At 40.0% G+C, this 25,336-nt stretch overlaps 1 non-coding gene across 1 annotated transcript; it reads left to right on the forward strand.

Annotated features, from left to right (window-relative positions):
- The first annotated feature begins 5,493 nt into the window (after window positions 1–5,493).
- Window positions 5,494–5,600, forward strand: LOC141699548 (small nucleolar RNA R71). Its single transcript, XR_012566000.1, has one exon. It is a non-coding gene; the product is annotated as a small nucleolar RNA R71 (small nucleolar RNA).
- The last annotated feature ends 19,736 nt before the right edge of the window (window positions 5,601–25,336 follow it).

Below are 25,336 nucleotides of genomic sequence, written 5' to 3' on the forward strand. Positions count from 1 at the left end.
GCACTCAAGCAACCTATAAGATTTAGTGAAATACAATTGTCTCTAGCATGCAAATCAACTCGTTACGACTTAACATCACTAAATACGACATCACTACACTAGCATCAATATCACAAATCAATCGGAAAAATCATCTAAGGGATCATGTTATTATGCAAATGCATGAACTACATGCACAAACTATCATAAAACCTACAAAAATAATAAAACTACATGACAAAAATGTAACTATATGAACTAAACTATCATGAATATGCAAACTATATGTGAACTATCATGAATATGAAAACTATATATGACACACATAAAACAAATTCCTTAAACTACTACCCCCAAACTTAAAATTTTCACTATCCTCGGTGAAGATAATAGTAAGGAATCAGGCATACCTACTTGGAATCAGGATCCTCACCCTCAACGGGTGGAGTGTCTGGAGGCGGATACACAGAGTCTTCACCGAATACTGGCCACTAGATGTCAACTAATATGGCTCTGAATGCAGTCCCCAATGCCTGGGTGAGATCACGTGCAAACCGACTATGGATGTCATGCATGGCATCCATCCTCCTAGCTAAACGCCTATACTGCGCCATGCTCATACCAACTCCAACACCTGCTTCCTCCTGCTGCTGCTGCGATGGACCAGCCTCTTCACCCAACTGAGACCTCCAAGCGGTTTTGCTCTTCTGAGTCACCCCAGCAGTTGGCCTTCCACTTGGCAGATGGTCAAAAGAGTACCCAAGCCCTTTCAGATCAGGCTTTCCTCCATCCCACTCTTGCATAGTCAACAAAGTGGTACTATCAATCGAAGCACTCGGAAGCTGAAGATGCTCATGTGTTGGCCAATGAACACCAACTTCCACACATAACTGTGCCACAATGGATGCATAGGGTGTAGAACCCGTAGTACTCCCTCGCAAGAATCTCAAAATCCCTTGGTGAATAACCATACCAAGGTCCACATAGTCTCCCTGAAGAATACCCCACAACAACGTGCACGCTCCACAGTAACATCATGCACGTGAGAAGATGGCATGATGTTAGCACAAATAAAATAATTTCATGCACGTGCAAACCTGTTCATGCATGAAGCAGGGAACGTGGCATAATTAGTCGTGCCCCTATTGAACTTCCAGTGAGTCTCAGGCACACATAGAGTAGCAACTATCAAATCCAAGTTAAACTCCTCCGGAGTCTTCTCATTCCAGTTATCCTGCTCGGGCCTCCTCTCAGGCTGATCAATCACCCTCCTTATTGCCTCAGCACTGTACTCCACCATAGGAATAATGGGAATAATGAGTTTGATTTGGAGAGGGAAATTTGGGATGTGGAAGAGTATAAATCGGGTGGGAATTGATTTTGGCAGCACGCTACCTTGCCGCGGGTGCGCCGTGCCTCTGATAATTAAGCGCGGACGCCTCGCCAAGCAGCGCGGGCGCACGCGGCTCCTGGAAAAGTAGCGCGGCCGCCGCACCTCCACAGTGTGGCGCGCCGTGCTACTGAAGTTGGCCCTGAATTTTTTTATTTTTTTGATATTTTTTGTGCTTTTCTCCTTTCTTTCTTCTTCCTCTATCTACTAATGTACAACAAACTTGGGTTGCCTCCCAAGAAGCGCTTGCTTTATGTCGTTAGCTTGACGTAGAAATACGAGATCAAACGGATAACAAAACGGCACAAACCACCTCGCGGTTTGCCATGTCACCATAGTAATGCTTCAACCTCTGGCCATTTACCTTGAATGCTTGGCCCGGATCATTCTCAAAAAACTCCACCGCTCCATATGGAAACACAGTTTTGACAACAAACGGCCCTGACCACCTCGACTTCAACTTTCCAGGAAATAGATGGAGAGGAGAGTTAAACAAAAGAACTTGTTGTCCCGGCACAAATGATTTAAGCACTAGACCCTTATTATGCCACCTCTTGAATTTCTCCTTATACATTTTATTATTCCCATATGCTTGAACTCAAAACTCGTCGAGTTCATTCAATTGAAGCATCCTCTTCTTACCAGCTGTATCCAAGTCAAGATTCAATTTCTTCAAAGCCCAATACGCTTTATGTTCTAGTTCCACCGGCAAATGACACCCCTTACCATAAGCCAACTGATACGGTGACATTCCTGACAAAGTCTTGTACGCTGTTCAATTTGCCCAAACAGCTTCATCAAGCTTCAAAGACCAATCTTTTCTCGATGGACACACAACTTTCTCTAAAATGCGCTTGATCTCTAATTCAAACTCCTTGAGTAAAAGAACCCATCGAATCAATCTAGGTTTCGAGTCCTTCTTCGAGACGAGATATCGAATTACGGCATGATCAGTGAAAATTGTCACCTTCGTCCCAAATAAGTAAGATCGAAATTTCTGAAAACCATAGAAAATAACCAAAAGTTCTTTCTCAATAGTGGTGTAGTTCAGTTGAGCATCATTAAGAGTGTTACTGGCATAGTAGACTACATGAAATATGTTATTCTTTCTTTGCCCAAAAACTTCTCCAACTACATAGTGACTTGCATCGCACATCATTTCAAACGGTTCAGACCAATCAGGTGCAGTTATGACAGGTGTCGTAGTCAAACTCTTCTTTAATGTCTCAAAAGTAGCAAGGCACTCGTCATCAAACTTGAAAGGAACATCTTTCTCTAGAAAATTGCACAACGGCTTCGAAATCTTAGAGAAGTCCTTGATGAATCGCCTATAGAAACCCGCATGACCAAGAAAACTATGAATTCCCTTAACATAAATTGGCGGAGGAAGATTTTCAATAACCCCCACCTTGGATTTATCCACCTTGAGACCCTTACTAGAAACCTTGTGACCAAGAATGATGCCTTGGCGCACCATAAAATGACATTTCTCCCAATTGAGAATCAAATTGGTCTCAACGCACATTTTCAGCACTAACCCAAGATTTTGCAAGAATTCATCATAAGAAGTTCCAAAGACCGATAAATCGTCAATGAACACTTCTACATTATTTCCAATCATATCAGAGAAGATAGCCAACATCCATCTCTGAAAAGTAGTTGGTGCTCCACATAGTCCAAAAGAAACTCTCCTGAATGCAAAAGTACCAAAAGGACATATGAATGTAGTTTTCTCTTTATCTTCTGGAGCGATACAGATCTGATTATAACCCGCATAGCTATCCAGAAGACAGTAGTAATCATTCACATCCAATCTATCAAGTATATGATCAATGAAAGGAAGAGGGAAATGATTCTTCCTTGTATCCTTGTTCAGCTTTCGATAATCCATGCAAACTCTCCACCCTATGACTGTTCGTGTAGGAATAAGCTCATTCTTCTCATTTGCAACCACAATGATACCACCTTTCTTTGGCACACACTGAACTGGGCTCACCCATAAACTGTCAGAAATAGGATAGATGATCCCTACATCTAGCCACTTGAGGATTTCCTTCTTCATAACCTCTTTCATGATCAGATTTAGCCTTCTCTGTTGCTCAACAGTAGGCTTGCTTCCTTCCTCTAGCAGAATTTTGTGCATACAATAAGAAGGGCCGATTCCCTTGATATCTGATATAGTTCAACCAATTGTCGACTTGAATTCTCTAAGAATTCTCAAAAGCTTTTCCTCATCGCTACCTGGAAGGTCAGATGCAATAATAACAGGCAAAGTAGATGCATCACCTAAAAATACATACCTCAAATGTTCAGGTAAAGGTTTAAGCTCAAGAGTAGGAAATTCCTCAATAGATGGCTTGAGGCGCTTTAGAGAACTTTTTAGATCCACCAACCCAAGAGATTCAAAAGGCATATCCATCCTTCGCATCCAGGGAGAAGCATTCAAATATTACAAATGCTCACCACCTTCGTCATCTTCACTATCGGAATTCCCCAACAAGGCCTTTTCTAAGGTATCAGACCATCAATCGATCAAGTTCAGAAGTAACCACAGAATTAACCAACTCCACCTTTAAACACTCCACATTTTCCGTAGGGAATTTTATGGCATTGAAGACATTAAGAGTTACATCCTGATCCAGCACTCGCATGGTGAGCTCACCCTTTTGCACATCTATCAAGGTTCGGCCAGTAGCCAAGAAAGGTCTTCCCAAGATTATGGGAATCTTCTTATCCTCCTCAAAATCAAGAATGACAAAATCAGAAGGAATGATGAGTTTATCCACCTTGACCAAGACATCCTTCACAATACCACATGGATATGTAATAGAACGGTCGGCCAACTGCAAAGTCATATAAGTAGGTTTTGGATCAGGCAAGTCCAACTTCTTGAAGATTGATAATGACATCAGATTGATGCTAGCTCCCAAGTCACATAAACATTTGTCAAATGACACTTTTCTAATGGTGCAAGGAATAGTGAAGCTTCCAGGATCTTTAAGCTTCGGAGGCAACTTTTGTTGCATCATAGCACTGCATTCCTCCGTGAGACCAACGGTCTCTAAGTCATCGAGCTTCACTTTCCTAGAGAGAATACATTTCATGAACTTTACGTAACTAGGCATTTGTTCAAGAAATTCATCGGAAGGTATGCTGATGTGAAGTTTCTTGAACACCTCCAAAAACTTCTCAAACTGCTTATCCAGCTTTTTCTTCTGCAGCCTCTTTGGAAAGAGAGGTGGAGGATAGATCTGTTTCTCGTCTTCCTTGTTTTCACTATTGCTTCCTTCTACACTTCTTCTTCAGCCACAACTTCAGATTCTGGAGTCTTAGCTTTTTCAGGATTTGCAACCTTTCCAGAACTCAATGTAATTTCCTTAACATGCTCTTTAGTTTCCTTCCTACCTGGCACTTCAGTATCGCTAGGAAGCGTTCCAGGTTGATGATTCAGTAATGCATTAGCAATCTGCCCAATCTGATTCTCCAAGGTTTTGATAGTAACAGCTTGGCTCTTACACATGAGCCTCAACTCCTCCAATTCAGATTTTTCATTAGCTTAAGGTAACTGCTAAAGTTAAAGTTGTTGCCTAGGGGCATATTGCGGTTGTTGAAAACTAGGAGGGTTATACTGCTTTGTTGTGTATGGTTGATAAGGTTGTTGCACCGCATTCTGATTGTTGCTCCAGCTAAAGTTAGGATGATTGGGGTTGTTGGGATGATAAGTGGCTGGAGCTTGCTGCTGTGATCTCTGAAAGTTACTCACAAATTGAGTTGATTCGCTAGAAATAGCACACTGCTCAGTCTCATGTACCCCCGCACAAAGCTCACAAACACTAGTGATCTGATCAACTCCATAATTAGCCAAAGAGTCCACTTTCATCATTAAAGCTTGATGTTAAGCAGCTATAGCAGTAGCTGTATCCACTTCCAGAACTCCTGCTACCTTGCCTTGCAACATTCTTTGAGTTGGATTCTGGTATTCATTAGCTGCCATTAGCTCAATCAACTAATAAGCTTCATTATAGCTTTTGGCCCATAAGGCTCCACTAGACGCTGCATCAAGCATAGGTCTAGACTGTGCACCTAAACCATTATAGAAACAGTTTATAATCATCCAATCAGGCATGCCATGGTGTGGGCACTTCCTTAGCATCTCCTTGTAGCGATCCCAATCCTCACACAGAGATTCTCAAGATTGCTGCGCAAACTGAGTAAGAGCATTCCTGATTGCAGCAGTCTTCGCCATAGGAAATAATTTAGTGAGAAAATTTTGAGAAAAATCCTCCCATTTGGTGATAGACCCTGGTGGTAGAGAATGTAATCAGTACTTTGCTTTATCTCTCAGAGAGAATGGGAAAAGTCACAGCTTGGTAGCATCAGGATCACAAACCTAACCCTTAAGGAGTGGCGGCAACCTAATCAATGCGAGTCACCCCGTTGAACTTGAAACTGTCACAGATCTCGATGAAATCCCTTATGTGCATGTTGGGGTCTTCTGTCAGAAAACTCCTAAACTGAACTGAGTTCTGTATCATCTGAAAATTGCTCAACTTGATCTCAAAGGTGTTAGCGGAGATGGTTGGTCTGATGATGGTTGACTGAATATCATTGACCTTAGGCTGAGAATAGTCCATCAAAGCCTTCGAAATTTCTGCTTGATCGCCCATCACTACTAAAGCTGGTTCCTCAACTTTCTCTTCTTCCTCTTCTTCCTCAAAAACTTCTCTTCGAACCACTACAACTTCCTCATCGGCTTGATCCATAGTTCTCTTACGAGACCGTAAACGCGTATGCATACACGCTCGCTAGAGTACCTGAAACACGACAAGGAAAAGAGTAGGTAAGTAACAATGTCCGAGTCAATGAACTTTAACGATTACTGATGACAAACACATAAACTAAAAGTTAACATCGAGTCCCCGACAACGACATCAAAAACTTGTTAGGGCTAAACACGTGCTAATAATTCACGCAAGTATACGCGTTCGAAAGTAATATAGAATTCTTTCTGGTTCATTCCTACAGGGACTGGTTTAGGTTAACTTTTTGATTTATGCACTTATGCAACAATGATATGGCTATTATTCAATGATAAGACGAATAACAAGTTGTTTTTTATTATAACTAAGATTAACTATTGAGAATTTATATAAAAGAACATTAACTAAGAGATTACAGAGAGTTGAATACTATATGACACAAACATGGGATTCTAACTTCATTAAATACTTCATTCAATAGCCTTTTTGTTCTTAACCTTAGCATGTAATGGTGATGACACTAATCAGATAACATGAAACTGATAAACGCCAACTTTTGTTGCATGAATAACATACTACCAGACATCCACAAAAGAGATAGAAGGTGAATAGACACCAATTATATTGAGACCCTATATGTCTATAGAATTTGACAACATAATGATTTAATGCACAAGTTATCTAACGTGATTATATAGGGCAAGTAAGATGGTTAAAATTACCTACGCACCATGCATAACAAATACATGAACCTATGCTAGCACGGCAAGTTCTAAATCCTTAAATTCACTATCGCTTCATTAAAGATTAACACGCTATCTTATAAGTTCACGATGTTCAAAAGACAAATAAGCACAACCAATACTAGGTTATCATACAATCACCACTCACTAAGGCATCGAATTAAATTAACTAAAGAAATTCATAAATAAATCCGCTAGAACCCCACGATAACGATTATCCCATAATCGGACTCATCATCAACGTGGGTTTTGATGAAAGTATGGTATAATAAACGTAGTCTTTATACTAAATAGATAATAAACCAAGTACAAAACAAGAGTATAGGTTCACGAATAAAAAAAATAGCATCCAATGTTATAACTTAAAACAAAGAATCATGAGTATAAACTAGATCCTTCTAGCCTTGGTAGAATTGTGATATACGGTCTTCTTATGACTTCTCCTTGAGCTCTGGTACATCTTCTTCTGAAAAATGAACTTTATTTATGTATATATATGTTATAGAATCAACCAGGGCTTCAAACTCTCAAAATACAAGTAGAAACGGAATTCTGCCATCCCGACCGGGCGCGGCCGCGCGCTTTACCAGGGCAGGCGTGCTGAGTTTCTGCTCTTTAGGCACGGCCGTGTGCTACTTCAGCTCGGGCGCGCCATCCTTCTGGATAAAATTTTGACTTTTATTTTCTTTCTGATTTGAGTTGGTCTTTTCACTAGCCGTTATTCTAGACACCATCCTAACGCCATATTAGCATCAAATCAATGCCAATTCACCTGTATTCTTGATAAATGCCTGAAATGCAAAAACACTACAAAACACGTTAAAAATACCAATAACTTGAGTACAAAACACCAATTCAAAGCTTTATAGAGCGTTATAAATTGTCATAAATGCCACTCAACAGTCTTCCAGACGATTTGGGCTGCTATATAATGACTCGTTGAACACGTTTTTAACAACATAGCCTAAGAAGAAGACAAGAAGAAGACCTAATAGCACAAATTCAACGAAGGAGAAGAAGAGCTTGTGTTTACTTGTGATTCTTTGATTGATTTGTAATCTTGGATGCTCATTTTCTTTATTGTTGAACCTATTACTCTTGGTTATGTACTTTGTGATTTTATTAAGTTTATAAAGACCTTGTTTATTATCATGCTTTCTTTGGAACCCATGATGATGATGAGTTCGGTTATGAACTAATCGTTATCGTGGGGTACTAGCGGATTTATTTATGGATTTCTTTAGTTAATTTGTTTCAATATTTTAGTGTGTGGTGATTGTTTTCCTAGTATTGGTTGTGCTTATTCGTCTTATATGCGTCGCGAACATATAAGATTGCGTGTTAATCTCTATTGAAGTGACAATGAATATAGAGATTTAGAACTTGCCATGCTAGCATAGGATCATGTATTTGTTATGCATGATTTGTAGGTAATTTTAACCATCTTACTTGCCTTATGTAATCAAGATAGATAACTTGTTCATTAAACCTTTATGTTATCAAATTCTATATACATATAGGGTCTCAACATATTTGGTGTCTATTCGGCTTCTATCTCTTTTGTGGATGTCTGGTAGTAGGGTATTCGTACACCAAAAGTTGGAGTTTACTAGTTTCGTGTTATCTGATTAGTTGTCATCACCATTGCATGCTAAGGTTAAGAATAATGACTTTGAATGAAGTATTTAATGAAGTTAGAATCCCATGTTTGTCTCAGTTAGTAATTCAACCCTTTTAATCTTTTAGTTATTGCATGTTAGTTAATTCTTAGTTATAAAATATCTCAAATTATTATTCGTCTTAGAATTGAGCAATAACAATATCATTGTTGTATAAGTGTATAAATCTTAAGTTAACCATAAGAGTCTCTGTGGGAACGAACTAGAAAGAATTCTATATTACTTGTGAACGCGTATATTTGTATGAATTTTAGCACGTGGTTTCGTCCTAACAGCTTTACAATGATTTTATGCTAATAAGAGGTCAGGAATGGAGTTGCGAAAGATCGCACGAAGAATGGAGTGCCAAAAAAAGAAACTACGAGAAAATAATAGAAGGACAGCGCGCCCGTGCTTGGTCAGGCACGCTCGCGCCAGTTATTCCGGTAGGTCAGCGCGCCCGCGCTCCGGTGTTGCGCGGCCGCGCCAGTACAAAACTGCAGAATCCTTATTTGATTATAAGATGGTTATTGTGAGAGCCCAGATCATCCAGGGCCTTATAAAAAAAGATAAGAAGATGTTTTTAATAAGAAGAAAGCTAGGGAGAACATTAAGAAGACCAAGAACACACGAGACAACTAAGGAGAAGAAGATTTAGTTTCATATTTTTGTATTCTTTAATTTAGGCGATACTTTTGGATGCTTGTATTGATTTGTTCTAAACCCTAGTACTTTTATTTTCATCTCGTAGTATTCTGAACTTATTTATTATCATGTTTTCATTGGAACCCATGGTGACGATGTGTTTGATCATGAACTAATCATTGTCATGGGGCTCTAGCGGATTTATTTATGGATTTCAATAGTTGATTGTTTTAAATCTTTAGTATGTGGTGATTTAGGATTTCCTAGTTTGGTTGTGCTTATTTGTCATTGATGCGTAGCTAACATCTAAGATTGTTTGTTAATCTCTATTGAAGCGAGAGTGAATATAGGGGTTTAGAACTTGCCAAGCTAGCATAGGTTTATGTATGAATTGATATGCATAATTCGTGGAGTAATTATAACCATCTTAAACACCCTATATAATCATAATATATAATTTGTTCTTAAACCGTTACGTTTTCAAATCTTATAGACATATAGGGCCTAAGCATAATTGGTGTCTACTCAACTTCTATCTTGATTGTGGATGCTTAGTAGTAGGGTATACGTATATCGAAAGATAGCGTATACGAATTTCGTGTTATCTGATTAGTTATCATCACCATTGCATACTATTGATAAAGACATAAAATTTGAATGAAGTATTAAATGAAGTTAGAATCTCATGTTTTATTCTCATATAAGTAATTCACTTTTAATCTCTTAGTTAATGCATGCTAGTATAATCTCTTAAGTAGTTAATCAACTCAAATTTGTTACTTGTCTTAGCTATGAACGATAATCATATATTGTTGCATAAGTGCATAATATGAACTTAACCTAAACCAGTCTCTGTGGGACGAACTTGACTTAAATCTTATACTACTTGTGATCGCGTATGCTTGCATGTATGTTCGCGTGTGTTTTATTGCGAACAAATATATTGAGCCTGAAAAAGAAAAAGTCTCTCTGGATAGCGGCTTGCATCTGATCTTGATAGAGTCACTTGATAATGTAATGTACAATAACATTGTCAACTGTGACATAGCCAAACAGATCCGGGAGAAAATAGAGATCTTATGTGAAGGAACAGAGGAAGTTAGGTCAAACCAAAGGAGGATTTTGGTCTCTCTGTATGAAGGGTTTATGGCTACACCAAAAGAAGGAATTACTGAAGATTTTTGAAAGATTCAACAAATTGATAAATGACTTACAACTACATGATAAATATTATGAAGCTGAGGAGATTAACCTAAAGTTTTTGCTAGCTCTTCCTGACCATCTTGAACAAAAGATATCAACCATAAGAGAAGGAAGAGATCTAAGAAGAATGACTTTGGAAGTTCTATATGGAATCTTGAAAACTTAAGAACTTGAGATGCTACAAAGAAAGTCATTGAAATTATATCATAGACATGTTGTTGATGGTTCCAGTGCTTTGATTGTGAATGACATAGAAGAAAGTGAAGATGAGCAAGATGATCAAGTTCCAGTTGTTCAAACCATGGAACAAAAGAACAGAGGACCTCATAAGTAAGTTATGTTGGAGCTGAAGGAAGATGAATATTACACCCTGGATGAGCTAGATGAAATGTCTACTTGGCTAGGAAATTTTCTAACATAAGAGTCAAGAAACCAAGATTTTTCAAAAGCAAGGGAAAATCTTCCAACAACAACAATTGGAAACCAGTAGCTCAGTACAATTCAGCTAGCAAAGGTGGCTACAAAACAGGATATGTGGACAGATCAAAGATAAGGTGCTTCAACTGTGATGAGTTAGGTTACTTTGCTACTGAATGCAGAAAGCCTAAAAAGGTGAAGAAAGATAAAGCTTATATGGAACTGGAAGCAAAGTATGACGCTTTCTTGAAGAAGCAGTATGGAATAGCTTATGTTGCAGAAGGAAAGAGTTGGGATGATACTCATATTGATGATGAGGATGAAGAGGTTAGAAACTATGCACTTATGAATTTTGAGCATGGAGAAGCATCCACTTCAAAATCAAAGGTACCAACTCTAAACACCATTGATTTAAATGTTAGTGAATATTAGGACACTTTGGAAAAGATGAATGTGAAGATGTTCCATATACACACTAGCTTAGTAGCAACTACTGAGGAAGTGAGTAGGCTAACAAAAACTACTGAGAAGCTTGAGAGTGAGAAGCAAAAGATGGATCTACTTCTTGTGGATCTTGAGTCGGTCAAGCAAGAAAATGAATATTTGAAAAATAAGCTGAAGCGTGCCAATGAGATTGAAGCTGTGGTAAGAGAGAAGATTGAAAAGAATGAGGTGAAACTGAAATCATTCAATAATACATCTGAGTTGGTTGGTCAATACCATGAGAAGAACAAGCCATGAGTTAACATATTTATTGTCCTTGATTATGATGCTTTGAATAGCAACAAGAAAAATGTAGCTGGTAAAGGAAAAGTAACATAAAATGAAGATGTCCCAGCTATGCTGAGAAAGGTCGGTTCACCTATGTTCAAAGCATGTGAAGTAGATTTCAGTGAAGAAGAGTTGATCATAAAGCAAGAAATTGTTGATGAAGACAATGAGAAGGAAAATACAGAAGCAACTCCAACTTCCAAAGCTGAAAAGAATCCCATGGTTAACCAAGATTCAAAGATACCTGTCAAGGAAGTAAAAAGTGAAGATACAAGAAAGAAAAAAAAGAATAGCCTTCACAGTTTGAGGAGAAGGATGGCCCATTAGTAACTTTTGGAGACAACAACAGAGGGTTCACAATGGGATATGGCAAATTGATTTCTGGAAGTATTGTCATTGAAGATGTAGCACTGGTAGCTGGTCTTGAAGTGAATCTTCTCAGTGTCAGCCAATTTTCAGATAAAGGTTTCAAAGTTTTATTCAACAAAGAAGAATGCACTTTTATCAGCAAGAAAACTGGTGAAGTTGCTCTGAGAGGAGCAAGGAAAGGAAGCCTATTTGTTGCAGGCTTAGACTCAGCAAATGAGGATGGAATTTTTTGCTTCTACACCAAGGCATCAATAGAGAAAACTAAATTATGGCATAAGAAGTTGTCTCATTTAAATTTCAAAGCTATCAACACTCCAGTTAAAAAGGAGTTAGTGAGAAAGCTATCAACACTCTAGTTAAAAAGGAGTTAGTGAGAGACATGTCTAATCTGGAATTTGCTCAAGATAAAGTCTGTGATGCTTGTCAAAAAGTAAAAATTAAAAGATCAAGTCAAAAAAGTAAAACTGTGAATTCCATAAGTGCACCTTTGTAACTTATTCACATGGACTTATTTGGACCAGTCAATGTCCAGTCAATTTCAAGAAAAACCCCGGACTCAGAAAGATATCCAAAAGTTGTCAGGATCCTTGGCGGCCCTACGCAGGTTTATCTTAAAACTGGCGGAGAAATGCCTTCTTTTCTTTGAGTTATTAAAAGGAGCCCAGAACAAAAAGCAAATTGACTGGACCCCGGAATATGACGTCGCTTTTGAAGAAGTTAAGCGACACCTGATGAATCCGCCTATCCTTTCCAAAGCCAAGCCTGGCGAGCCTCTACATCTCTACATCGCCGCCGGACCAAGAGCGGTCTCTTCGGCTCTCATTCGGGAAGAAAAAGAAACACAAAGCTCAGTCTATTATGTGAGCCAGGTCCTGAAGGACGCTGAAACCCGGTACCCAAACCTGGAAAAAATTTTCTTAGCACTCATACACTCTAGCAGGAAGATATTTCCAAGGCCGGGAGATCAAGGTGATTACTGATCAACCACTTCAAAAAATCATCCACAAGCCAGACGCATCCGGGAGGTTGGTAAATTGGGCAATAAAGCTGAGTCACTTCACTATCAGGTTTGTTCCAAGAACGACCATCAAAGCCCAGGCTCTGGCTGAATTTGTCATGGAATGTACCTTCCCAAAAGCCCTGGCCGTGAAAACCCGCCAACCCGGAGGCGAAAAAGGAGCCGAGGACAAGAACGCATAGACATTATATGTGGATGGCTCTGCAACAGCCAAAAGATCCAGTGCGGGACTAATCCTATCCATCCCAGATGGCTTTGTAATTCAGCAAGCTATAACCTTTGCATTCAAAGCAACTAACAACCAAGCTGAGTATGAAGCGCTCATCTCCGGACTCAGGCTGGCTAAATCCCTTGGGATAACCAGTTTGATTGTCTATAATGATTCCCAAATTGTATTCAAGCAAACTAATGGGGAATATATTGCGAAAGATCATAAGCTGGCTCAATATCAAACAATGGTGCGAAGTATCATGGAAACCGTCCCGGGCATAACCATCTTGCAGAAAAATAGAGAAGATAATTCTAAAACAGATGAGCTATCCAAGCTCGTCCAGAATACTTCAGACCTAAGCAGTTCAGTCTACTTCGAGGAGCTCGGGGTGCCCAGCACCGATCGGCCCGAAGTCTTGTGCATCAGCAGCCCGACTAACTGGATGACTCCCTACATAGCCTATATGAAAGACGGCACCCTGACAGAAGATCAGAACAAGGCACGCTACCTCAAGTATAAGGCTGCTCGATTCTCTCTAGAAGATAATCAGCTATATAGGCGAACCTTCTTCACGCCCACTCTCAAATGTGTTGACCCGGATGAGGCAGACTATTGTCTCCGGGAGGTGCACGAAGGTATCTCGGGAGATCACCTGGATGCCAAGGCACTAGCCTACAAAGTCATCAAATAAGGCTACTATTGGCCCACTATCCACGTAGATGCAGTTGCATATGTGAAGAAGTGCAGCAAATGCCAAAAGTTCAGCAATGTACCGAAGCAAAGTCCAAGCCTCCCGGGGTGAGTGCTATCCCCGGTCCCATTTGCAGTTTGGGAAATCGACATCGTGGGTCCTTTTCCCCGGGCAAAAGGGAAGTTGCCTTATGTGCTGGTAGAAATTGATTATATGACTAAGTGGGCAGAAGCCAAGGCCATGAGAATCATCAATCAGCAGGACTGCATCAAATTCATGGATTCAATTGTGATGAGGTTCAGGATTTTGATGGTTTTGATCTCAGATAACGGGCCGCAGTTTGTTGGTTCAGACTTTGAAGCATACCTGAAAGAGCTCAGAATAAAGCAGAAGAAAGCGTCTGTGGCCCACCCCAAGGGAAACAGACAAGTAGAGATCACCAACAGGACAATACTCTGTGGCCTAGAAAAAAGGCTGGAAGAATCTAAGAAAAGTTGGCCAGATGAGCTCCCGAAAGTATTATGGTCCTACAGGACCACCTCCCGGGCCAGAACCGGAGAAACTCCTTTTAAGCTCGCCTATGGCACCGAAGCTCGGTTACCTATGGAAACCGGGTCCCCCTCCCACAGAGTAGTCAACTTTGATGAAATCTCAAACATTGAAGGGCTCAAAACCAACCTGAAACTCTTGGATGAAGTAAGAGACCGGGCTGTGGAAAAGATGAAAACTACAAAGAAAAGACAAAGCTCTATTTTGAGAAAAAGACCAGGATAAGGGAATATGAAGTGGGAGATCTTGTACTCCGGGATACCGAAGCTTCGAACCCAACAAACCAAGGAAAGCTACAACCCAACTGGGAGGGCCTCTACATAGTGAAAGAGGTTCTCCGTCCGAGAACTTACAAGCTAAACTACCTTAGCGGAACCGAGGTCCCCAACACCTGGCACGGAGCCCGGCTAAGGAAATTCTACCAGTGAGGGAAAGGTGCCCATTCTGGGATCATCTTTATGTTCATGCTAGGACATCTTTATTTAAACACTGTTCTCATTCACCTCAGAATTTAATTTTTGCTATATTTTGATTTGAATGAAAAACTTTACTTTGAGCATCCCATAGCTTAGACAAAATATTCTGCTGGTTGTTTATCGTCATCATACTCACACCCAAATGCATGATTCAAACAAATTTAAAGTATAACAAATTTCTTTAAATTTAAAATTAGAATTTTTTACCCCATCCCGGGGTCAATTAAAAACACAACCCATGTGTACTTAGAAAATTTCTTTATAATTAGAAATTTTTACCTCATCCCGGGGTCAATTAAAAACACAACCCATGTGTACTTAGAAAATTTATTTAAAACTAGAAATTTTAACCCCATCCCGGGGTCAATTAAAAACACAACCCATGTGTACTTAGAAAATTTCTTTATAATTAGAAATTTTTACCCCATCCCGCGGTCAATTAAAAACACATCCCATGTGCACTTAAAATTGTTTTTTTAAAATTAGAAATTTTAACCCCATCCCGGAGTCAATTAAAAACACAACCCATGTGTACTTAGAAAATTTCTTTATAATTAAAAGTTTTTACCCCACTCTGGGGTCAATTAAAAACACAACTCATGTGTACTTAGAAAATTTCTTTAAAATTAGAAATTTTAACCCCGTCCCGGGGTCAATTAAAGACAACCCATGTGTACTTAGAAAATTTCTTTAAAATAAGAAATTTTTACCCCATCCCGGGGTCAATTGAAAAAACACAACCCATGTGTGCTTAGAAAATTTCTTTAAAATTTGAAATTTTTACCCCATCCCGGGGTCAATTAAAAACACAACCCATGTGTACTTAGAAAATTTCTTTAAAATTAGAAATTTTAACCCCATCCCGAGTTCAATTAAAAACACAACCCATGTGTACTTAGAAAATTTCTTTAAAATTAGAAATTTTTACCCCGGGGTCAATTAAAAAACACATCCCATGTGTACTTAGAATTTTTTTTACAAGTTACAAAAACTTACCCCCATCCCGGGGTCAATTAAAAACACAGCCTATGTGTACTTAGAAAATTTCTACAGATTATAAAAATTGAAATAACGAGCGACATAATGAAGTAAAAACACAGATGCATTAAAACAAGTCAAAGAAGCCAAAAGGCTTAGTTCAGAAATATGAAAAACAAATACATCAAATTTAAATTACATGCCAAACATGGCAAAGTCTTCACTCTTCAGCAACCGGCTGGACGGGAGGGGAAGGAGGCTACTCGGGCTCTTCCTCTGGAAGTGGAGGTTGCTCGGCAAGAGGGGATTCAACGAGAGGGGCATTGCTGGAAGTTCCGACCCCGGACTCCTTCGCCGCGATGGCTTCTGCTTCTTTCTCCAGCCGGGTCACCTCCTCAATATACTTCTCAAGGAAGATATCAATTGTACCCTAAGGATTTTCGCTAAGGTACTTGGAGGCAACCCTCCAACAGATCTGGATCTTCTCCAGCGCCTTGTCGTTCAATTCCTCAAAGTAAGCGGGAGTACCCCGAAACAAGGCCAGAACTTCTTCAGGAGTGGGTCGGGCGGCCAGATCATTCTGCAGCTTCTTGTTTTCAGCCCGCATCTCCCAAACAGATGCCTCAGCCCGATCCTGCCTCTCCCTTATCTCATCAAGGATCTTTTTGTGAGCTTCAACCTCCTTGTAACTCGCCTCCTTGAGCTCTTTCAGCTCTCGGGAGAGGTTTTCAGCCTCGGTCTTGGAGACCTCCGCAGCATCAACCTTTGCCTTCAGACTCTAGACAATACAGACCAGTCCGGCAATCCGGGAGTTAGCCTGAAAGAGTGATATATCAGAGATAGAAAATATAATGCAGAAAAAATACAAGTACAAAACAGGAACGCTAACACTTACAGCAGTCACATCCTCCTGAAGAGAAACCAGAAAATCCTCGAGAGGCTCCTTCCGGTACTTCTTCCTCTCGACCGTGCTGGAAAAGTTCTCAAACAGCTCCTTCCGACGAGTCTTTGGAGTAAAGCTGGCCAACAGGGCCTTCAAGGTCTCTAGCATGTTTGGAGCCAACTCGGTAGCAATCTTTTTCGAGGCTCGGCTCTCCGATCCCTCACCTCCCTGGTCCCCAGACCCCACGGGGGCATTCTTCCTCTTCCGAGGAGCCTGCGTCCTCTCCGCCTCTTTCCGCTGAACATCCCCCACCCGGGGCTCATTGATCACGATTATGATTCTCCCTGGACGGGATGGCGCTGTCTTCCTGGCCCCGACTCCACCTTCCTCTCCCTCTCCAACCTTCTTCTTCCCAACGTCCATACTGGTCAAACCTCCAATCCTTCGGCACTTAGTAGCCAAGTCTTTGAGTTGAGCAGACATATTCTTGGGGTAGGGGATTAGCTTCGGAATACCTGAAAATGAAACAATAAAAATGTTAACCCTGGATACAGAAAAACAAGAAACAGTTAGAACCAGAAAGTGAAGCTAAGGACAAACACTTACAGCCGACAACATGCATGTTTTCGTTGTTAATAAACGTATCCCGGGTCCACTATGTCCCGAGTGCCCCACGGAAGGCATACACCATCGTGAGAGCTTCCTTGCCTGAGCCGCTGGACCAGAAATTTATCTGTTTTAAGTTCAAGCTTGTGGAGTGGAATAAACTTCAAATCCCCACCCCAGATGAAAATGAACTCCCGGTGCCAGCCCTTGAGAGAGGTCAGCATGCTGACCGGGAGAACCATCTTTTCAGAAGGATAACCACAATCCCCTATCCTAAATAGAAACTCAAAGATAGGTCGGGCAGTGGATCTCTTGATTTTGAAAATATGGTGGAAGAGTCGGAAGGTGAGGAGGTAGTTCTTAGCGTGGCAGCAGGCCAGGAACCAGCTTATCCACTTCACAGAGTTCGGGGCCAACTGTGTGAAGGGAATCCCATAGACATCCCGACATAAGGAATTGGTAAAATGGTGTAACCCTAGACGCATACCCCGGAGATGCTCTAGAGGAACCCCAACATAGCCCCCCGGTCTATGATACATTCTCTCATGCTCCTCGGGCCACTGCCACTGATATTTGTCCCCGAGGTTAAATGCCAACCTAAGGGCCCTATCTACTTGTTCGGTGGTGAACTTCTCATCAACCTCTTTGTAAACAACCCCACACTCATAACGTGTCCCCGGGGTGTTAAAAAAATTCCTATCCATATCTGTCTGATTGTATGGTTCCCTACCATCCAATCCCTCCGGGTCCCCATACGCCTCAGACATGTCCCTATAATAAAAACCCAAAAGCTTTGGGTCCCTCATATACTGAACAAAATATTGGTCTACGTCCTTGTTAGGGCGAAAACACGCGCTAATATTCACGCAAGTATATGCGTTCGTAAGTAGTATAAGATATAAATCAGATTCGTTCCCACAGAGACTGGTTTAGGTTAAGTTCAATTTATGTACCTATACAACAATGTATGGTTATCGCTCAATGCTAAGACAAATAACAAATTGGGTTTTAATTAAACTAAGAGATTATACTAAATAACATTAACTAAGAGAATTGAGGTTGAATTACTATATATGACAAACATGGGATTCTAACTTTATTAAATACTTCATTCAATAGCCTTATTGTTCTTAACCTTTACATGTAATGGTGATGACACTAATCAGATAACACAAAACTAGTAAACGCCAACTTTCGTTGTACGAATACTCTACTACCAAGCATCCATAAAAGAGATAGAAGTTGACTAGACACTAATTATATTGAGACCCTATATGTCTATAGAATTTGACAACATAACGGTTTAAGCACAAGTTATCTATCACGATTACACAGGGCAAGTAAGATGGTTAAAATTACCTACGAATCATGCATAACAAATACATGAACCTATTCTAGCATGGCAAGTTCTAAACCTCTATATTCACTATCGCTTCAATAGAGATTAACATGCTATCTTATATGTTAGCTACACACATAAGATGAATAAGCACAACCAATACTAGGATATCAATCAATCACCACACACCAAGATATCGAAACAAATTAAATATTGAAATCCATAAGTAAATCTGCTAGAATCCCATGACGACGATTAGTTCATAATCAAACTCATCGTCACCATGGGTTCCAATAAAAGCATGGTATAAACAAGGTCTTAATAAACTAAATAATAGTTAAAGTACGAATAAACGAGATCTAGGTTCAACAAGAATGAAAACGAACATCCAAAGTTATAATAATTCAAAGAATCACAAGTTGAAAACAAGATCTTCTTTTTCGGAGTTGTTTTGTGCTTCTAGGTCTTCTCCTTGGTATCCCAATCTTCCCGGATGATGAAAACCCTTTTTTTAAGTATATATAAGCCCATACTGGACCTGGACCCTTAAAATCGTCAAATTCCACTCAAAAAAGGCTTTTTCAGCGAAGTCAGCCGCGCATCAGCGCGCAGCCGCACGGCACACCAGGCGGGCGCCTCCACCAGCGGGCGGGCGCCTCCTCCAGCAGGCGGGCGCCTGAAGCCTGTTTGGAAAAATTCTGATGAATCTTATTTTGGCCATAACTTGAGTTCTACTCGTCAGAATTAGGCGATTCAACTGCCCACGCGAAGCTAACGAGATTCTCTACAACTTGACAAAAGCCTTGGCTTCCAAATCAAGGCCTCTAAATCTGATCACTTTTCATCATATTTCCTCTAAAAGATTCTTTCTTCATTTAATTGATACCTGAAATGCAATAACACAAAAACACATTAAAATACCAACAACTTGAGTCCAAAACAACAATTTAATCTTGTAATGAAGCGTTCCAAGTGGATATAAAATCCACTTATCACACCCCCAAACTTGAATTGATGCTTGTCCTCAAGCACAAACAGACTCAAAACTACAAAACAAACCTAATACATGAATGCAACTACATGAATGCGACTAAATGATAATGCAATCGATCCCCTCAGAATAACCATAACCAAATGAATAAGCCAATGGCTCTAAGAATGCAATGACTTAAAATAGAGTTCGAATAAATCCCACAAACCAACTCACAAACCAGAAACGTGCGTGTGTGGAATGCTTAACAGATATCTCTTGATACTAGATCAATAACCATAACTTATATAACATCGAAACAATCAAAAGTTTATAAATAAAATAGACAATAAACACATTATGACTCACAACACCTCCTTTCTACTAGAGTTATACAAGGATTCACATTATTATTGAATACATAACAAAGATGCTTATTTGATCGTGCAATGAATGAGGTCCATAAAAGACTCATGCAATAATACCCACTAGCGAGCGTTCGGTTAGCGGATCCCAGACTATAAAAGCCTTAGGTCACTCGGCATAAAGTCCCCTAGAACTTAATAACTCGAGTATTAAAGAGCTCACTCTTGATCAATTATGCATAAACACATACTTTTTTTCTTTTTTTTCCCTTTTTTCTTTTTTTTAATAATTTCTGAATGAGTGTGTTTCGCTCCATCTCATTAAACCCTAGACTACTCATAAAAATATGAGCCGGCTACTAACCATTTGACGCCTAGCCTTACAACAACTAGCAATGAAATCCAAGTTTTTCTCCAGATAAAAAATTGGTATTTTTATGTCATTACGAGAATATCACAAATTCTAAATATAACCAAGTAATTAAATCTCAACAACAAACAAGTATGATCATGATTTAGATCAAAAGCAACCCTATAAGACTTTATGAAAATATTTGTTTCTGGCACGCAAATCAATTCATTAGGACTTAAACATCCCTCTATTCGTCATCACCACACTCAAATCAACGTCAACTTATCAAATATCATAGTTCATCTTAAGGGATCATGCTAAATATGCAAGCAAATGCAACTATATGAAATCACATAAAAATAAACAAATATGTCCTAAATGAACAATCATGCAAATATATGAATGAACTACAACTAAACATGCAATCTGAATCTATATGAATCTATATGGACACACACACTACTAATCCTTACATTATCACCCCCAAACTTAAAATTTTCAATGTCCTCATTGAAGGTAATAATAAGGATTTCAGGCATACCTAATTAATAGGAGAGTCACTCTCGTCGGGTGGAGAATTAGGTGGCCAATCAACCTCGCCACCAGTGTCTCGAACAACAGTACCGAAAGTGTGTGTCAAATCTTCAGCAAAATATCGGTGGATGACATGCATGGCCTCCATAAGCCTAGTCAATCTTCTATACTGCGCATCACCAACACCAGTCCTATCAACTGCCTGTGGTGTACGAGAGGGACCATCTGTAAGCACGGCAGAAACCGGCCGGTCACCCTCTACATCATCAAAAGTATATCCCAACCCCTTGTCAGGGGGTGCACCTAAGAATGCATAACTCAAGTGATCTGGTAGTGGGTTGAGCTCAAGTGTGGGAGCATCTTCAGTCGACAGCTCGAGACGTTCCTGAGAAATTTTCAGCTCTGCTAACCCAAGAGAATCAAATGGCAAATCCAACTTCCTCTTTCATGGAAGTGCATTCAAAACCTGCAGTTGCTCTACTCCTTCCTTGTCATCAATAATTGATTTCCCCATTAAGGATCTCTCTAATGTCTTTGACTTTGGCAATTGCTCAAGTTCCGAATTTACTACAGAGTCGACCCACTCTATTTTAAAGCACTCCTCTTTAGCTGTGGGTAACTTTATTTCCTTGAACACATTAAAAGTGATCTTGGATTGTGGGTCTCTCTGTATGAAGGGTTTATGGCTATACCAAAAGAAGGAATTACTGAAAATTTTTGAAAGATTCAACAAATTGATAAATGACTTACAGCTACATGATAAATATTATGAAGCTGAGGAGATTAACCTAAAGTTTTTGCTAGCTCTTCCTGACCATCTTGAACAAAAGATATCAACCATAAGAGAAGGAAGAGATCTAAGAAGAATGACTTTGGAAGTTCTATATGGGCTCTTGAAAACTTAAGAACTTGAGATGCTACAAAGAAAGTCATTGAAATTATATCATAGACATGTTGTTGATGGTTCCAGTGCTTTGATTGTGAATGACATAGAAGAAAGTGAAGATGAGCAAGATGATCAAGTTCCAGTTGTTCAAACCATGGAACAAAAGAACAGAGGACCTCATAAGTAAGTTATGTTGGAGCTGAAGGAAGATGAATATTACACCCTGGATGAGCTAGATGAAATGTCTACTTGGCTAGGAAATTTTCTAACATAAGAGTCAAGAAACCAAGATTTTTCAAAAGCAAGGGAAAATCTTCCAACAACAACAATTGGAAACCAGTAGCTCAGTACAATTCAGCTAGCAAAGGTGGCTACAAAACAGGATCTGTGGACAGATCAAAGATAAGGTGCTTCAACTGTGATGAGTTAGGTTACTTTGCTACTGAATGCAGAAAGCCTAAAAAGGTGAAGAAAGATAAAGCTTATATGGAATTGGAAGCAAAGTATGACGCTCTCTTGAAGAAGCAGTATGGAATAGCTTACGTTGCAGAAGGAAAGAGTTGGGATGATACTAATGTTGATGATAAGGATGAAGAGGTTAGAAACTATGCACTTATGAATTTTGAGCATGGAGAAGCATCCACTTTAAAATCAAAGGTACCAACTCTAAACACCATTGATTTAAATGTTAGTGAATATTAGGACACTTTGGAAAAGATGAATGTGAAGATGTTCCATATACACACTAGCTTAGTAGCAACTACTGAGGAAGTGAGTAGGCTAACAAAAACTACTGAGAAGCTTGAGAGTGAGAAGCAAAAGATGGATCTACTTCTTGTGGATCTTGAGTCGGTCAAGCAAGAAAATGAATATTTGAAAAATAAGCTGAAGTGTGCCAATGAGATTGAAGTTGTGGTAAGAGAGAAGATTGAAAAGAATGAGGTGAAACTGAAATCATTCAGGAATACATCTGAGTTGGTTGGTCAATACCATGAGAAGAACAAGCCATGTGTTAACATATTTATTGGCCTTGATTATGATGCTTTGAATAGCAACAAGAAAAATGTAGCTGGTAAAGGAAAAGTAACATAAAATGAAGATGTCCCAGCTATGCTGAGAAAGGTCGGTTCACCTATGTTCAAAGCATGTGAAGTAGATTTCAGTGAAGAAGAGTTGATCATAAAGCAAGAAATTGTTGATGAAGACAATGAGAAGGAAAATACAGAAGCAACTCCAACTTCCAAAGCTGAAAAGAATCCCATGGTTAACCAAGATTCAAAGATACCTGTCAAGGAAGTAAAAAGTGAAGATACAAGAAAGAAAAAAAAGAATAGCCTTCACAGTTTGAGGAGAAGGATGGCCCATTAGTAACTTTTGGAGACAACAACAGAGGGTTCACAATGGGATATGGCAAATTGATTTCTGGAAGTGTTGTCATTGAAGATGTAGCACTGGTAGCTGGTCTTGAAGTGAATCTTCTCAGTGTCAACCAATTTTCAGATAAAGGTTTCAAAGTTTTATTCAACAAAGAAGAATGCACTTTTATCAGCAAGAAAAATGGTGAAGTTGCTCTGAGAGGAGCAAGGAAAGGAAGCCTATTTGTTGCAGGCTTGGACTCAGCAAATGAGGATGGAATTTTTTGCTTCTACACCAAGGCATCAATAGAGCAAACTAAATTATTGCATAAGAAGTTGTCTCATTTAAATTTTAAAGCTATCAACACTCCAGTTAAAAAGGAGTTAGTGAGAAAGCTATCAACACTCTAGTTAAAAAGGAGTTAGTGAGAGACATGTCTAATCTGGAATTTGCTCAAGATGAAGTCTGTGGTGCTTGTCAAAAAGTAAAAATTAAAAGATTAAGTCAAAAAAGTAAAACTGTGAATTCCATAAGTGCACCTTTGTAACTTATTCACATGGACTTATTTGGACCAGTCAATATCCAGTCAATTTCAAGAAAAATCCCGGACTCAGAAAGATATCCAAAAGTTGTCAGGATCCTTGGCGGCCCTACGCAGGTTTATCTTAAAACTGGCGGAGAAATGCCTTCTTTTCTTTGAGTTATTAAAAGGAGCCCAGAACAAAAAGCAAATTGACTGGACCCCGGAATATGACGTCGCTTTTGAAGAAGTTAAGCGACACCTAATGAATCAGCCTATCCTTTCCAAAGCCAAGCCTGGCGAGCCTCTACATCTCTACATCGCCGCCGGACCAAGAGCGGTCTCTTCGGCTCTCATTCGGGAAGAAAAAGAAACACAAAGCTCAGTCTATTATATGAGCCAGGTCCTTAAGGACGCTGAAACCCGGTACCCAAACCTGGAAAAAATTTTCTTAGCACTCATACACTCTAGCAGGAAGATATTTCCAAGGCCGGGAGATCAAGGTGATTACTGATCAACCACTTCAAAAAATCATCCACAAGCCAGACGCATCCGGGAGGTTGGTAAATTGGGCAATAAAGCTGAGTCACTTCACTATCATGTTTGTTCCAAGAACGACCATCAAAGCCCAGGCTCTGGCTGAATTTGTCATGGAATGTACCTTCCCAGAAGCCCTGGCCGTGAAAACCCGCCAACCTGGAGGCGAAAAAGGAGCTGAGGACAAGAACGCATAGACATTATATGTGGATGGCTCTGCAACAGCCAAAAGATCCAGTGCGGGACTAATCCTATCCATCCCAGATGGCTTTGTAATTCAGCAAGCTATAACCTTTGCATTCAAAGCAACTAACAACCAAGCTGAGTATGAAGCGCTCATCTCCGGACACAGGCTGGCTAAATCCCTTGGGATAACCAGTTTGATTGTCTATAATGATTCCCAAATTGTAGTCAAGCAAACCAATGGGGAATATATTGCGAAAGATCATAAGCTGGCTCAATATCAAACAATGGTGCGAAGTATCATGGAAACCGTCCCGGGCATAACCATCTTGCAGAAAAATAGAGAAGATAATTCTAAAGCAGATGAGCTATCCAAGCTCGTCCAGAATACTTCAGACCTAAGCAATTCAGTCTACTTCGAGGAGCTCGGGGTGCCCAGCACCGATCGGCCCGAAGTCTTGTGCATCAGCAGCCCGACTAACTGGATGACTCCCTACATAGCCTATATGAAAGACGGCACCCTGACAAAAGATCAGAACAAGGCACGCTACCTCAAGTATAAGGCTGCTCGATTCTCTCTAGAAGATAATCAGCTATATAGGCGAACCTTCTTCACGCCCACTCTCAAATGTGTTGACCCGGATGAGGCAGACTATTGTCTCCGGGAGGTGCACGAAGGTATCTCGGGAGATCACCTGGATGCCAAGGCACTAGCCTACAAAGTCATCAAACAAGGCTACTATTGGCCCACTATCCACGTAGATGCAGTTGCATATGTGAAGAAGTGCAGCAAATGCCAAAAGTTCAGCAATGTACCGAAGCAAAGTCCAAGCCTCCCGGGGTGAGTGCTATCCCCGGTCCCATTTGCAGTTTGGGAAATCGACATCGTGGGTCCTTTTCCCCGGGCAAAAGGGAAGTTTCCTTATGTGCTGGTAGAAATTGATTAT

This window comes from Apium graveolens, chromosome 11 (assembly GCF_009905375.1).
Source record: "Apium graveolens cultivar Ventura chromosome 11, ASM990537v1, whole genome shotgun sequence".
NCBI lineage: Eukaryota > Viridiplantae > Streptophyta > Magnoliopsida > Apiales > Apiaceae > Apium > Apium graveolens.